Source organism: Miscanthus floridulus, unplaced genomic scaffold, assembly GCF_019320115.1.
Source record: "Miscanthus floridulus cultivar M001 unplaced genomic scaffold, ASM1932011v1 fs_252_3_4, whole genome shotgun sequence".
Taxonomy (NCBI): Eukaryota; Viridiplantae; Streptophyta; class Magnoliopsida; order Poales; family Poaceae; genus Miscanthus; species Miscanthus floridulus.
Window position 1 is genome coordinate 23093 of NW_027096458.1, and position 15128 is coordinate 38220.

The following is a 15128-nucleotide window of genomic DNA, read 5'->3' on the forward strand; positions in this document are numbered from 1 at the left end:
ACCTTCCATTGAACCGATCCATTTCACCTCTCCATATGATCAGGTTTCATACGAACAAATTCTTTCCCTGCTCGCAATTTACAGGCCCACATTTATTCCTATAGGGTTAGTTGCTAATTCAGAAAGGACACTAAAATAAATAATACAAGAGACTACAAAATCCAACTATAGCAAAGGAGCTTAGTACAGCTGTTAATCAAACAAGTAAATATCCATATGCCACTATATGGATACCAGGTTGTTAACAAAAGAAGTAAAACATCAACGTAATGTTCATCTCTAAAAAAAATAGAGAAATACAACCCCAAAGTTTGTAGTTGCTTTCTTGCTTAGACTGGGACAGGGTATAGGATATAGTTGGGGCAGTAAATTCAAGTAGAAATTATTCTCTCATAAATCATTCGTGCTATTCATTTCCCAACTCCCAAAGTCCAATTGATTTATTTCAGCTTGCAGAAGAATCAGATATCTCAATTCTAAATCACTCACGCTTAAAACAACAATGGTTTCATAATGTGCATCTCAATATTTGATTTGCATGCTACCCTATTTTTCAATTGCCCTATTTCAGACCCTGATACCTCTTCGTAGATATGGAGATAGAATTGAACATGCACCACTGCAGTTAACTCAAGCAACCCAAATCATGAAGGAATTTGAATAGGGTAATCACTAACCTCTGTTGTGCTCTGATAACTGTACCATGTAGTGGGTTGAATGTAAATTGCAACTTTAGGACAGTTCTCTGAAAAAAAAAATAATAAAACGGCTCACACTGCTTGACCAATAACCAATTATCTGGCAGCATAATAGGCATACTTGAATTATTAGAAAGGTAACAGGACCACTAATCAGAAATGCAGGGCACGGAACAAGTTATAGACTAATCTGGGCAGTAATAAATACATGAACCTTTGGTAGTTCCACTATGGCATTGTAATTTGCTAGTGTAATAGAAAACATATAAGTTAAACAGCTGAGAATATTTGCAATGAATTTAGAGTAGGAAAACAATTCAGGACAAGCAGCAGTCGTAAAGGAAGCATGCTCTCAAGAACTGAAAAATGTGACAAAGCTAAAACGTGTGATTTCAGCTTAAGCCAGGGATGCCAAACAAGCAATTTCCTCAGCTTAGCTAACTTCATAACTGGGTGCATAGATCCGCTTTTGTACAAGTAGTTTCCTATCTGATTAGACGATCTATATCAAAAGAAAGAGGCCTTTCTTCGTGGGAAAATGAGCTTATGGCCTTATGCCATGGATTCATAACCTGCGGCACCACAACGAAGGAACCCAGTGAGACCCCTCCTCGCTCCTCTATCTTCTGCCCTGGTTTTCCATCTCTTCTCCTCCTTACTTCCCTCTAGCAGCAGCAGCAGCAGTGCAACAAAGGGAACGTCCAGCAACAACACGGACAAGGGGGCTACAAAATGTTTTGGCATTGAATTTAGTTTGTACAAATCACAGGCATTTGCAAAAACACTCATAAGCATGTAAGAGGGGAAACAATTGGCATGATGAACCCGCATTGTTTTGATCCCCTTGTGAATAAACAGTGCAAAAACACAGGATAGGACACTACTCTTATGTCACACCCATGAGGCCATGAACTGCCAAAATTAGAATAAACCCGCATGATTGATAAACTTGCATGATACAAATCATTAGGCATAGTGTTGCACTCACCTGCATATACCCCGCACGAGGCAATGCCATCGACCATCTTGCCAAGATTCATGCAAAAAGATTGGTAAACACAAATGGACCTAGCTAACCATAACAATTAAGATGTTCACTGGCAAGTTGTAATTGTAAATCATTAAAAACTGCCCAAAATTCATACTATTTCAAATGAGCAATACTACCAGGACCTTAGTCTGTGGGGATGGGGACTCATGTTTCACCTAAAGGGGCTTATTCAGCATTACAGTTTCCAGAAAGCAATGTTGTTGGCAGACACTACTAAGCCATCAGTGGTATGTAATTTGCTGCAATCTCTTAAGTCACCAATCAAATAAGATCATATACCTGGCAGGCAGATCATAAGCATTTGTCATCTTAGCTGTCCTAGTGTAGTAGTGTGGCAGCCACCCTGCAGACCATTCACAAACGAAAAGCCACCTTACAATCCCCATTTTAGCAGCCAAATTAGGAAGCGAAGCCAGCATTAAACAGTACCAAGTGGCGCACTCCTCGACAGAGTCCCGGCCCTGCAGCAGCGTGAAGCCCATGACTGCTATTAGCTTCGTCCAAGTTCTACACAACCAAAGGAGTACTGGCCATCAGCATCTGAACTGCAACATTTCAAACCTAGACTGAGCAATGCCATCGACCATCTTGCCGAGATTCATGCACAAAATTTGGTAAACACAAATGGCCCGACCTTGTTGGTTGAGTTGACGACGGCGTCGGCCTCGAGGTTCCATGGGTGCTCTCGCCGCCAGAGGTTCCCTGTGATCGACGGGGAATCACGACGCAACACGGCCCCCGGCCCCACGACCGCTCGTCTCCGGTGAGGATTTTTTTTTTAATTTTAACGTTTTTTGTAAACTAATTTTAAATCTAATACTGTTTTTTTTTTCCAAAACTAACACTTTTGGCCGCGCCTATTGCCATGGCGCGGCGAAATGCACGGCGGGTGGATGACGTGGCGACATCCGAAAATGTTGATTGATGACGTGGCAGGGCTTGCCGCGCCACCGATCTTGACGCAGCAGTGACGCGCCCTGATCGGTGGCGCGGCAGAGCCGAATAAAAGCGCCGCGGCCTAGTCCCGCCTGTCCGAGCACGCCCGCGCCTAGCCGCCGCGCCCGCGCCCGCCCGCCACGCCTGCAGCCAGCAGGGCCTGCCCGCCGCCAAGCACGCCGGCGGCCGCGTTGGCTGCGCCGCCGGCCGCCCACCGCACCCGCCGAGGCCAGTGCTCGCGCCTCTTGGCCCGGTCTAGCGCGCCACCGCCGCGAGGACAAGCGCCGCTGCCGCGAGGTACTCCCCTAGTGTATTTGTTGATTGAATCGACATTGTTAGTATAGTAAGTTAGTAAAATAAATAAAGTTAGTATAATTAGTAAAGTATAGTTAGTATAGTTAGTAAAGTTAGTTAGTTTAGTTAGTATAGGTAATATAGTAAGTTAGTATAGATAGTAAAGTTAGGTAGTTTAGTTAGTACAGTTAGTGAGTCTAGTTATACATTGTATTTAGTCTAATTAGTTGTTGTAGTTAGTCTTATATAGATGTTAATATTAGATTAGTTAGTATAGTTATAGTTAGAATAGGTATTAATATTACTATGGACATTACATACGATGATTTCGACGACTTGGTGAAGTTTCTTGAAATGCTTTTGCAGATGGATTATTGTGTTAACGTTTTTTATAGAGGAAGTGTTAGGAAAGAAGATGGTATATTTGAGGATATGGAAGAAGAATTGGAATGGTTTGATGAATCTCCTAGCTTCAATGACCTTTGTATCCGTTTGAATGCAAAGTTTGGTAGTGATTTTACACTGAAGGGGAGGTTTGATACTAGGAAGACTAGGGCACACTATGTCCTCATGCCTTTGCGCGACCCTACTCACTGGTCCTGCTACACTAGGGTGCTCCAAGGTTTCAATGTGCCCATGGCTGTGGTGGTGGTGGAGAATGGGTACAAGATGCAGGGTGTCCAGGACGGCCAGTCCATTGACGGTGTTGGAGGCAATGAACAAGAATTAGGGGTTGAAGGGAAAGCAACTCAGGGTAACATGGATTTGGATGGTCAGTTGACGTAGGAGCAGTTTCATTCAGCTACAGTAGGTTGTATAAGCAATGACTTCGGTGTGAATGAGTTTGAATAGGAAGAGGAGAAGCAGGAGGAGGAGGACAGGATCGGTGATGTAGATAGCAGTGATTCAGACGATTCTGATGATGACCAAGGAGGTACAGATGCTATGCCAACATTAGTTGATGCCATGCCAGTACCGATTCATACTTTACCATTACTAGTACCAACTAAGGTTTTGCATGGTATCCAGACTCAGGGTAGACTAGTCACAGATTTGGCAGCAGATGATACCCCATATGATTCATGGGTTAGAATTAGCGAAACACAGTAGTATGTTCCCCCACCACCTTACATAGCGACTGAGCTTGAGCAACTAAGGTCGATGAACGTACCTTTTAGGGGTGTTCCGAACTATAGGGATGTCAGCATGATAGATATGACAGTTTGTGACACAGGTCTCCAGATGTGTAGGAAATCATTGTATGACCATGAGAAAGAAACCCTTAGGAAGGGGATGATATTCAATAAAATGTCAGAGATGAAGCTCTTCCATTAGGACTATGTTGTGTATCACCATAGGCCGTACACTGTCACTCATTTGGACCAGGAGTTGAGGTACCACGTGATATGCAAAAACGGTTGTATGTGGAGATTAAATGCACGAAAGAGACATAGTGATGGCAAGTGGAGGATAAGTAAAGTTGTCGAACCCCACACTTGCCTAACAAATAGAGGGAATGAAAATCATCAGCAGTTCACTGCACGTTACCTTGCCCGTCATATATTCGGGCTCGTTGATGACAATAATGACATTTTGGTGTCTTCTTTATAACAATCCATATATAGATTCGTTAAGTACGATGTGAAGTATAGAAAGGCTTGACGTGCTAAGCAAATTGCCCTGGCGATTCGATGGGGTAGTTGGGAGGAAGCGTACAACAGGGTGCCCAACATCTTATGTGCAATGCATTACTACAACCCTGGCTTGAAATGGTTTGTGGACACCGAAGGGATGTGTTTTCGGGACCCGTTGAGGCATGTCCTCTATCGTGTGTTCTGGTCGTTCGTGCAAACGGAACATGCATTCTAGTTTGTCGGCTAGTCGTACTTGTTGATGGCACTTTCCTGATAGGAAAGTATAGGGGCACCTTGATGATGGCTACTGTTGTTGATCTTGAGGACGAGATAGTACCCATGGCTTTTGCTTTGGCAGAGGGAGAGAACAATGAATCGTGGTCATGGTTCATGTGGCTTCTATGTGTACAAGTGCTTGGCCCATCTCACACTATATGTTTGATCTCAGACCATCACCCAGGGCTTCTTAATGCTGTAGCTGAGCATATAGATAGGTTCTCGCCTCTAGTCCATAGATGGTGCATGAGACACTTTGTCGCTAATTTTTGGCGGTGTCAGAGGAAGCAGGAGGTATGTGACAAGGTAAAGGCTCTATGTTGTGTACGTATAGAGAACCAGTTTAAGGAGACAAAGAAAGAACTAGACAAGATGGTAAATGAAGCGGGAAAGGCCTGGTTAGAGGCGTAGATGGAATAGAAGGCTCGATGGGCGTTAGCATATGACGAGGGGAGTTTCAGATATGATATCATGACCACTAACTCCTCGGAGTCCTTCAACCGTGTATTCACTAGAGTTCGATCATTGCCTATGTCTGGAATTGTTGAGTTCTCCTTTCATAAGTGCAACGAATATTTTGTCAAGAGGTGGAAACTTGCGCAGAGGAATATAGCTGAGCAGGGGCATTTTGGAAAGGCCGGAGCTGAACATTTGAAGGAGGCCAAGGGATTGGCCAAGCAGCACACTGTCGAGCCGTATGGACCCCGCCGCCATATCTTTAGTGTATGGGGCAAGGGTAGTACAAGCTTGGGTGGCGAACGTTATGGTGGACGAAACTACCGAGTTGATCTTGAAAAGGTAGAGTGCAGTTGCAACGTCCCTCAGATCATGCATGCCCCTTGCTCTCATATGATCACGGCCTACAGGATTCGTAGGTACAACTATGAGGATCTACCATATATGTCACCCTTGTATCTCCGTTCGAACACCGTTAGTATTTGGGAGATGAGCTTCGAGCCACACCTTGACCCGACACAATGGTCACCTTATAATGGTTATGACTACGTGCCGCATCCGGATCTAATGAAGGTAGGGAAGGGTAGGAGGAAGAAGAAGTGACTCAAGGGGGACATGGACGCTATGAGAGGGTACGGCGAAGACATGTACGGAGGGGGAGACTTCAACGAGACCCATGGCAGGAATCTTTGCTCTATTTGCAAAGAATCTGGTCATAAGGCTAGTAGACATAGAAGACGAGGGCAGCAGGTGCTTTCATATTGTGTTCGTATTGCATAACAAGTAGTTCAAATTTTACAATGCTACATAATGTTAATTTGAATATTGTTAATTTAAATACTCTAACCCTTTGTTTATCAATTTGTAACAAGATGGCCTCTCCCATGCCGCACCAGATGTACCCCGTTCTTGAGGTGGAGTACGACGACCCCATTCTTTCACCGGATGATGTGGTTTTCAAGAGGCGTCCGAGGGATCCTTACACTTCTGGGGCTTAGTTGGTTATGTCGAATGAATATTGTCATCCGAAACTTGCAGACTCATGAACCAATGAAAATGTTATGTGGCAACTTGTCAACTTGCGCACAGACTCCATTTATTTGCTTCATATTCGTTTCAACTCACGATCGTGGCAGCACTTGTAGTTGTTTACAGCACCGACACCAGCTCCTGTTCTGTTGCAATTGAGGCTGGTCGGCTTCTGTCTACGTCCAGGTGCTGTTGCGCCACGGGGCATGGCGTGTCACTGCACGCCGTGGGCTATGGCGCTACAGAACCTAGGTTATGGCATGACAGAACCAGTGCCAAACTATATTCAAAATAATTTCACTCGATTTTGTTCGTTTTAGAAATTCTCAACCCATGATACAAATGGATGGGATCACTTAAGATCGACCATGGGTAATCCGAGTACATGATACATGGGTACAATACATCAATAGTTCAAATGGAAAACAAGACAACACAATGAAATTTCTAGTACATAGCTACATTGATCATTAATAAAGCATGGAACTAACAGACGGCGTAATAAAAAACCCTCAGTCAGAAACATACTAAGTAAGCAACTCGTCGTCCGAGTACCAATCCTCAACCACAACCCTATTGCTGTGGCTAGGCTCACTTGCATTGCCCTGATCTACCTTTTGCCTATAGTAAGTGGCCTCCACTTCATCTGCAGCCTGAGACAAAAACGCGTTTTCTTCCTCCTCGTTCATGTGGCTAGGCTCACCTGCATTGCTCTGACCTTCGTGACACCTATCGTAAGCGGCCTCCGCTTCATCTGCGGCCTCTACGGCCTGAGTGAAGAACGTGTCGTCATCCTCCTCCGCCTGCAAGCCCACCTCTGCTAGAGCGATGAGCTCGCTTAGTCTGCTAGTGTCGTCCTCAGCCTCCTTTGCCTACAAGCCCACCTCTGCTAGAGAGATGAGCTCGCTGAGTCTGGCAGTGTCGTCCTCATCCTCATCTCCCTCATCAGACAACACAATCGGTGATTCAACGGTGTGACCAGCTCGCTTCTATGCTCATCTAACTTCTTTTCCTCATATCTTGCACGAGCCACCTCTGCATCATGTTCCTCGCTGCATCCAATCCCTTCATGTATAAAATACAATCAGTTAGCAGCACGATTATATTACATTTAAAATTAGGCAACGAAAAAAGGCTTTCAAGCACTCACTGGCACATAATGCAACAACATGCTCGTTCAAGACCTGCATATGTACTCTTGTCTCCTCCCTTGCCTCCTTCCTTGCCCTCTCCTCCCCTATCGTCATCCGTCTCTCCAATCCCCATTTATCAAGCCCAACATCGATCGGGTTACAAATACCACGTTGTCTAGCAAACTCACGCATCTTGTCTTTGTGATGTTTAACGAATAGTTTGACGTAGTTAGGTCCATATCCCCTCTTTCGTGCAATTACTTGCTTCCCCTTCAGGTCATCCAAGAACTTAGCTTGACCATCATAACATTTTCACCTGCATTTTCTAGTGCTCTGTTCAAACGAAAAATTATATCATATATGTCTTAGCAAAAGAAACAAAATATGATTTCATGGTTACCACAAAAATAACCAACCTCATCATAGTCAATCATATGGCTGCAATAATGGCCTATTCCAAGCTCCGAAGGGACTAGACCGTAGTTGGATTTAACACCACATTCGCACTTGACTGGAGGTGCTTTGTAAATTAACCTTTCTTCTTTTGCTTTGCCTTTGGAGGTTCTTCCAGCCATTGGTTCTTAGGACCATACAACCACTCCTTGAAACGACACTTTGCCATTGAAAACAACTAAATAAGGTGACATTAGTACATGAACACATATAGCTCAACATTTCAACACATACACATTGCACTTACTTCATGCTTGTTTGGACATACAAACTCCAACGTATTCTCAGGGTTTATCACAGCTCGATCTCCACAATCGCACAGAGGAGGTTCCCCGAGTCGTCTAACTATGGCTAAGTGCTTCTTCTTAGCCATCATTGGATGGGGGTTAGGGGGAGGTGGAACCCACCGCTCGAAGTGCTCTCGTGGATGTCGCCCTCTCCACCAATCGTCGAAAAGGAGGTATCTGGGGTCAAACTTGTCTACACCGTCGATCCACTGAAAGAAAAAGCACCTCTCATGGGCCTACACAACAAAATTCCAACAAAATATTAGTAACCTAGTAATACAAATGAAGGCGCGGCGGACAGGCGGCCAGGCAGGCGGGACTGGGTTGTGGCACTTTTATTCGGCTCTGCCACGCCACCGATCAGGGTGTGTCACTGACGCGTCAAGATTGGTGGCGCGGCAGGCCCTGCCACGTCACCGGTCAGCATTTTCGGTCGTCGCCACGTCATCCACCCGCCGCGTCACCATGCATGGCGCGGCACAGGCTTTTCGCCGCGCCATGGCAATAGGCGCGGCCAAAAGTGTTAGTTTTGAAAAAAAAATAGTGTTAGATTTAAAATTGGTTTACAAAAAGTGTTAAAATTAAAAAAAAATCCTGGTGAGCGGGTCGTAGGAGAGGAAGGACGAGGGCGGGGTCTCGGATCCGGCAAGTGTGGGGGACACCAGGGATATGCGCTGGTCCGGGTCGCTCTAGCATGAGACCTGGTCTTGCGTGACGCCCGGTGCGATGGCTGCCGCCGGCGAGCGCTACTGCATGGCTATTGCAGGATCGTAGATCGTGCGTTTGGCTTTGTCGACGAATCGGAGGACGGCGATGTCCGCGCGAGGGCGGCGCAAGTGGCGAGGCGGCGCGCGAGGGTGAGGTGTGCGATAGTGAGACGGTCTCCTACGACCCTTACCCAAAATACAAGAGTCATTCCACATCTAGGTAGTGCTATTACAGACAAATGTTTTAATATCTATTTTTGGTCTTCTTCAACAATAAAATCCAAAAAAGAACTTTTTCTGCAAATGGGTCTACAGGAGACATGATACTCAGATTTAGATTATACCTCTCCTGACACCCAAAATGGATCTTCCATATATGTACTCTGTTGGAGGCTATAGATATTTTGTTGAAGATCTATTTTGGGTTTGGGTCTCTAATAGGTCTCCCATTAGAGATAGCCTGAGGAACGGTTGCGTAACTAGCAGTGTGAGGTGATCGCGTGATTGAGGGTGTTGATGGCGTGGTTGATTGCGATCGTGGGAAACGCCGGGCGTCGCATGCGGGCAGGACGTCGATTGCGGAAGGTCCCACCTGCCCCGGTTGTATCGGCAGAGCGATGAGACGATCTCACGGGTTTGGGCAGGAAGGTGAGGCGAAGTTTTTGTCGCACCAAAACATAGTGTCTCCTATTTAGATTTTTTAGTTGCGAAGAGAGTATACCGATGAGTCGCACCGTGCCTGAGCCCGCACCACTTCTGACCGTGTGCTGGATTTCTCGAGCCATGTGGCTTCCGTCTGAGTGGGTCTGCACGGAGACGCCGGTGTAGACAGCCTGCACCCAAATTTTTTCCCTACTATCGGTTGTTAACACTGCTGGTTGCATCAACGATAATTCGGCATCATTATTGGTTGCGGTTGAACTGGCACTGAAGAGTGAATTATCACTGTTAGATATTGTTAGTGAATTATTACTAACAGGTATTGTTAAACTAAGCAGTCATCGGTTTCCAACTAGAGCGTCGTTGGCGTTTTTTTCTCAATATGCTAGAGCAGCCATCCTTTTTAACCAAGAATTCTATTTTTTCAATCTCCTTTAACCGTCTGCTAGAGCTGCCATTCTGATATCTGGAATCATGGTTTGGCAATTCTCTTTAAACGGTTATATAATGTTTTTCTTTCAAACTGATAGAGATTTTACGGAGTGATCCTTAACAATCTATAACTATATTTAGATGACCGATATACAAACAAGTCATGATAGCACAATCATGTATCCTAAATTCGGTCAATCACTTATTCTCTACTCAACTTTAGATCGATGAAATGAAATGCCCTACAAATATACATTTGTCTTGCGCATTACATTTCATCTCTACGTTGGTGATGCTACACAAGAATCCAATCTCCGTCTTTGTCAAGTGATGAACAATGATCATCCATCAATGTAGCCAACCACGCTACCTTTGATCATTCCTCACAGCATGAAGTTCCTCCATCACTCTTCATAAAGCCACTTGATCATCAACACAAATCAACACTTGGCTTGATCTCTCTTGAATGATATGATCCACTCTATCTCATCATGTGACCTTAATTATTGGTTCATTGATCACAACCGCTTGCTCTTCACTCATTGCACTCCGTCCATTGGCGTCAAGTCCTTGCTCTAGCTTCACTGCCTTGACGGTCCATCACACATGAACCTCTAACTTGCCCTTCAAAGTTCAAACTAGCAACCCGGTCATTCGTAGTCAAGCCATGCCTCTTGATCTTCTCCGCCTGTCATGTCTCATATGCAATGAGCTCTTTCATCAGCACTAGTTGAGCACTTTCAACATGTCCAAGCCACTTTACCATGTCTCAAATTGCTCACACTAGTGTACCTGTAGACTAAGCACCTGCATATCTCACAACAAACATATGTTAGACCACCTAAGTTATCACTCAATTACCAAAACAAAACTAGGACATTTTAGGTGTCCGGTTGGCGTGGTTGCTTGCTGGTGCCCAAGGGTTGTGCCCCCATCTACTAGAGCCCAAAGAGAAGCCTCCAGTCACTTGTGCTTAGTTGATTGCGAATTAGAGTGAGATTGGAGTGATCTAGTGCATTTGCTTGAGAGAGATAGCATCTAGTGGCACTAGGGGCTAGTTAGCAAGCTTGTTTTTTTTTGCACTTGGATGTTTCTACCTCCTAGATGACTTGGTTGGCTTGTGGACCCCGTCGTAGCGTGCATAGAGAGTGTGCAGTCCTCTGGCGTGAGATCGCATTGTGAGGGATGTTGTGCTCGCCCGCGGGAGATTGCGTAGAGCAACTATAGTAGAAGCGAGGTGTGAAGAGCGCCAAGTGGTTCAGCTAGGTCAAGTGCTAGAGTTCAAGTTGGGAGCACACCTCGAGGGGTGAGTATGAGCTTGCGGGCTTGCCACTAGAAAGACGATCGACAAACAACCTTGGACTTGCCTCAATAGGAAATAAGTGGTTAGCAAACCACCACCCTCGAGATAAAAATCATCGCATCATCTATTTGATCTCACTCAGTTTGCATCCCCTACACTAGCTTGTATTTACTTGTTAATACATTGTGCTAGTGTGGTTGCTCTTGTGCTTGTTAGCTTGTGTAGCTAAGTACTTGTAGCTCTCGAGTTGTGCTTTGTGTAGTGTAACTAGTTAAGTAGTGCTAGTTTAGCTTGTGCTTTGTGCTTGCTTGCTCACTACTATGTATAGGAGCTCTAGTTGCTTGCTTGACTAGTTGCATGAGTTTCTGTGGACGTGCAAACTAAAATTGTGTACGAGAACTCCCACTAGCTCGGTACCTTAGTACATACCTTGTGTAGGATCTTTTGTAAGGTGCTTGTGATACAGATAAAGGGGTATATGTGAGGCTAGACAATTAGTTTCATTCTGCTGCTTTGATCGGCTCGCCGTAGCGATTAGAATTTTAGAATGACTATTCACCCGCGCTCTTGTCAACCATCTCAACCCTATAGAAGGGCGCATGTGTACCTGAGGGGCTTTAGTAGGAGGAAGCACACACAACAGCCGAAGGTGCCGGTGTCCTCCATCATCACGTCCAACATGTTGTAGCTGAGGGCGCCACTGTCCACCACTATCATGCCCCCTATCGTTGTCGCAGCTCCCTTCGACCGCGTCCACAACGACTAGCACAAACAAACATATTAGATCAGGGCACACAATAAGAAGGCTAGAGGGATGAGCAGATTGCGAGGGATCTCATAGGGTGAAGGAGGTGGAGGGCCAATGCTCACGATGTTGCCGATGACAACAGTATTGAGGAATGTGGTGGCATGGGGGGCATGGCCTCGTCAGAGAGGTCAGTGTGGCACGAGAAGCAATGCTGCCTGGTGCATCGACGACTCGGTGATCTCCATAGCTCCTCCATGGCCTCCATGGTCAGTGGTCACCCCACTGGCAGAACTTAATGGATAGAGATTAGGGATGGGAGGCATCTAGAGAGGAACAAGGAAGAAAACTGATGAGATAAGGGAAACGAGAATCGTGGTCGAGTGACAGATGAGAGATCATGTGATGCGTATGTGGGCGGGCATGCAGGAGCCTCTCGTGGTCCCGTGGGCCATCGCCACTGGATGGAGTGGGGTCACCGCCGCAGCCTTCCCTCCCTGCCAAGTGTTTTTGCAGCACTGTGTCCTGATCTAATTGTGCCCCACCATCTTTGGTGTTGTGCGCAAGTTCAATCCCATTTTATTAAATGATGGGTGTGAGGCTGTGAGCAAGAAAAGAAAACGAGATCGAGAAGAAAGACTGTGTGCTGAGTGCACAAAGAAACACATAAATTGATGATGAGATTGGAGTGGGTCGTATCATTCTCCAAGTTTTTTTTCCTTGGGGAGAATGACAGATTTAATGAGAGGGGAGAAGCTGTTGTTCTTTTCACATGAAAATAGGAAATGATTTGGCTGCAGCAGGGAAAAATAGAAAGAGATCGAGGAAAACGAAGGAAACTGCAATGCATATGCACTACCAATTTACCTGATCAGGTTTGCTAACTACTCCCTCCATCTTGAAGATTTTTAGTTGTCCAAAGTCAAAAGTTCTAAATTTGACCAAGCTTGTTGGGAAAAAATATTTATAATATTGAATGAGTTTCATTAGATACATTATGAAATGTATTTTTCATAATTTACTTGCTTGATGCGGTAGATGTTACGATTTTTTTTCTATAAACTTAATCAAATTTAGGATAGTTTGATCTAGGGCAATTAAAAATCCCTTATACTTTAGGATGAAAGGAGTAATACTAGTACTCCTAACTCCTACCACCGTCTTTTAACATGATAGAATTTGAGTTGTCCCCGGCCAAACGACCCCAAGTTCGACCAAGTCTATAGAAAGGAACAATAATATTTGTGATATCAAATGAGTATTATTAGAAATATTCTAAAATATACTTTTTATATTTTCCTCTTTGATATCTTAAAAGCTAATACTTATCTCTATAAGCTTTATCAAATTTAGGACACTTTGACTTAGGACAAAAACTTTGATCCATTATATCTGGACACACAGGTATTAGTAGAGAGATTAAACTTGGGGGCCCTGGCTGCTAACCTGGCACGTGTCCAAGGATGACCATAGATGGACCGCTAGACACCACTAGCATAGTGCCCGCGCTAACGCCACAGCTTCATTTCAGTGATGCACATGAAAACAACCAAAAGACGAAATAATATCGTTATTATTAATTTATATAATCTTTTGAAACAATACAAAGTTAAATACCAAAATAAATAATTCGCATGTATACATACTAATATCTATGATTTATATTGTCCAAAATTTCACATGTATAAGGCCATCTCAGAGGGGAATTTCATCTTAGATTGGAATTTTTCCCCAAAATTTCAAAACTAACATCAACGGGGATTAGAAAACGCATGGCCCTGTCGCCATCATTGCCACCGTTGTTGCCTTGTGTCAGACATACAACTAAAACAACTAAATTATGAGCTGACAAAACTTAATTTTTTTCAAAGACAAAAAAAATACCCATGCCTTGCTACATGAAAAATATTTCACAAACCGATAACCTGACGATCTGCAACGCCGCATCTTTCATTCCAATTCTTTCCTTTTTCAACAATTACATTGCAACTCCACTAAAACTTTGTAGCCAATTACATTCCAAGCCCTTGACGATCTGCGGCGCCGCATCTTCCTCGCTCCTCGCTCGAAACGCCTCCAGCGCCGGCAACTCTGACCATCCACACCGTGCGCCGCCCCATCCGGGTCGCGCCACCTCAACACCGACAAACAAACGCAAACCCATACACCCATTCAGCAAAGAATTAGATTTAATAAATTTACCCCTTCAGATAGCAGGAAAAATCTCATCACCAGCCACTTAGTTCTTCCTGTTGTAAATGATGAAGCACATATAGATGCATTATAGGCATATCAATAACACCTAGAGATCCTATATGTGTGGTTGTTTAACAGATACGGAGTATGTAATTGTATCCCAGGTAGAGATATGAGTACAGATACTGAATAAAATGACTGTTGCAAAAGAACATGTTAAACTCAAGTAGTTGGCACAATAATGACATAAATGGTGGCAAAACTGATGCTTGGATAGATAAATGACCATAGAGTGTGAGCAGTATATACTAACTTCAATGCTCAAAGAATACAAGTACTTTAGGATCAACTGACTATCAAGAAACAAATGCAAGCATGCTGAAATTGTGTAGCACACTGAAGCACAAAAAATAGATGTAAGATTTCTCTATTTCTCAAAATATCTAGCATGGAAAGAAATGTTATCCATCTAGAAAAAACACGCCAAGATAATAACCTCAACAACTGATCAAATACAGGATATTAGTGAGGGTATACATGACAAAACAGTCAGGAGAAGAAATATACTGTAGGAAGTACAATAGATTTACTAAAAGAACGGCTTACAAGAAACAGGAATGCTTATTCAAGAAGAGCATGCCAAAAAATAAAAAATAAAAAAATAAAAGCTAACATGGATCTCTTTTGGGAACGTCGCACTAAACAGCATTGTCTGCCTCACACCTGGAAGTGACATGTCCACTTGCTCAACAATTCTTCTAACTGTGGATCGAAACACATATCAATCATTCTATCTGCCTCATCATGGGCAAAGGTAGAGTGCAAAGATATTATTGCC

The 15128-nt window shown here is 44.1% G+C and overlaps 1 long non-coding RNA gene across 1 annotated transcript; it reads right to left on the minus strand.

Moving 5' to 3' along the window:
• Positions 1–10247: 10247 nt before the first annotated feature.
• LOC136531001 (uncharacterized) lies at positions 10248–12433 on the minus strand. The gene is made up of 3 exons (XR_010777938.1): positions 12220–12433; positions 11957–12111; positions 10248–10853 (listed from the first exon to the last, which is right to left on the minus strand). It is a non-coding gene; the product is annotated as an uncharacterized lncRNA (long non-coding RNA).
• Positions 12434–15128: the final 2695 nt, after the last annotated feature.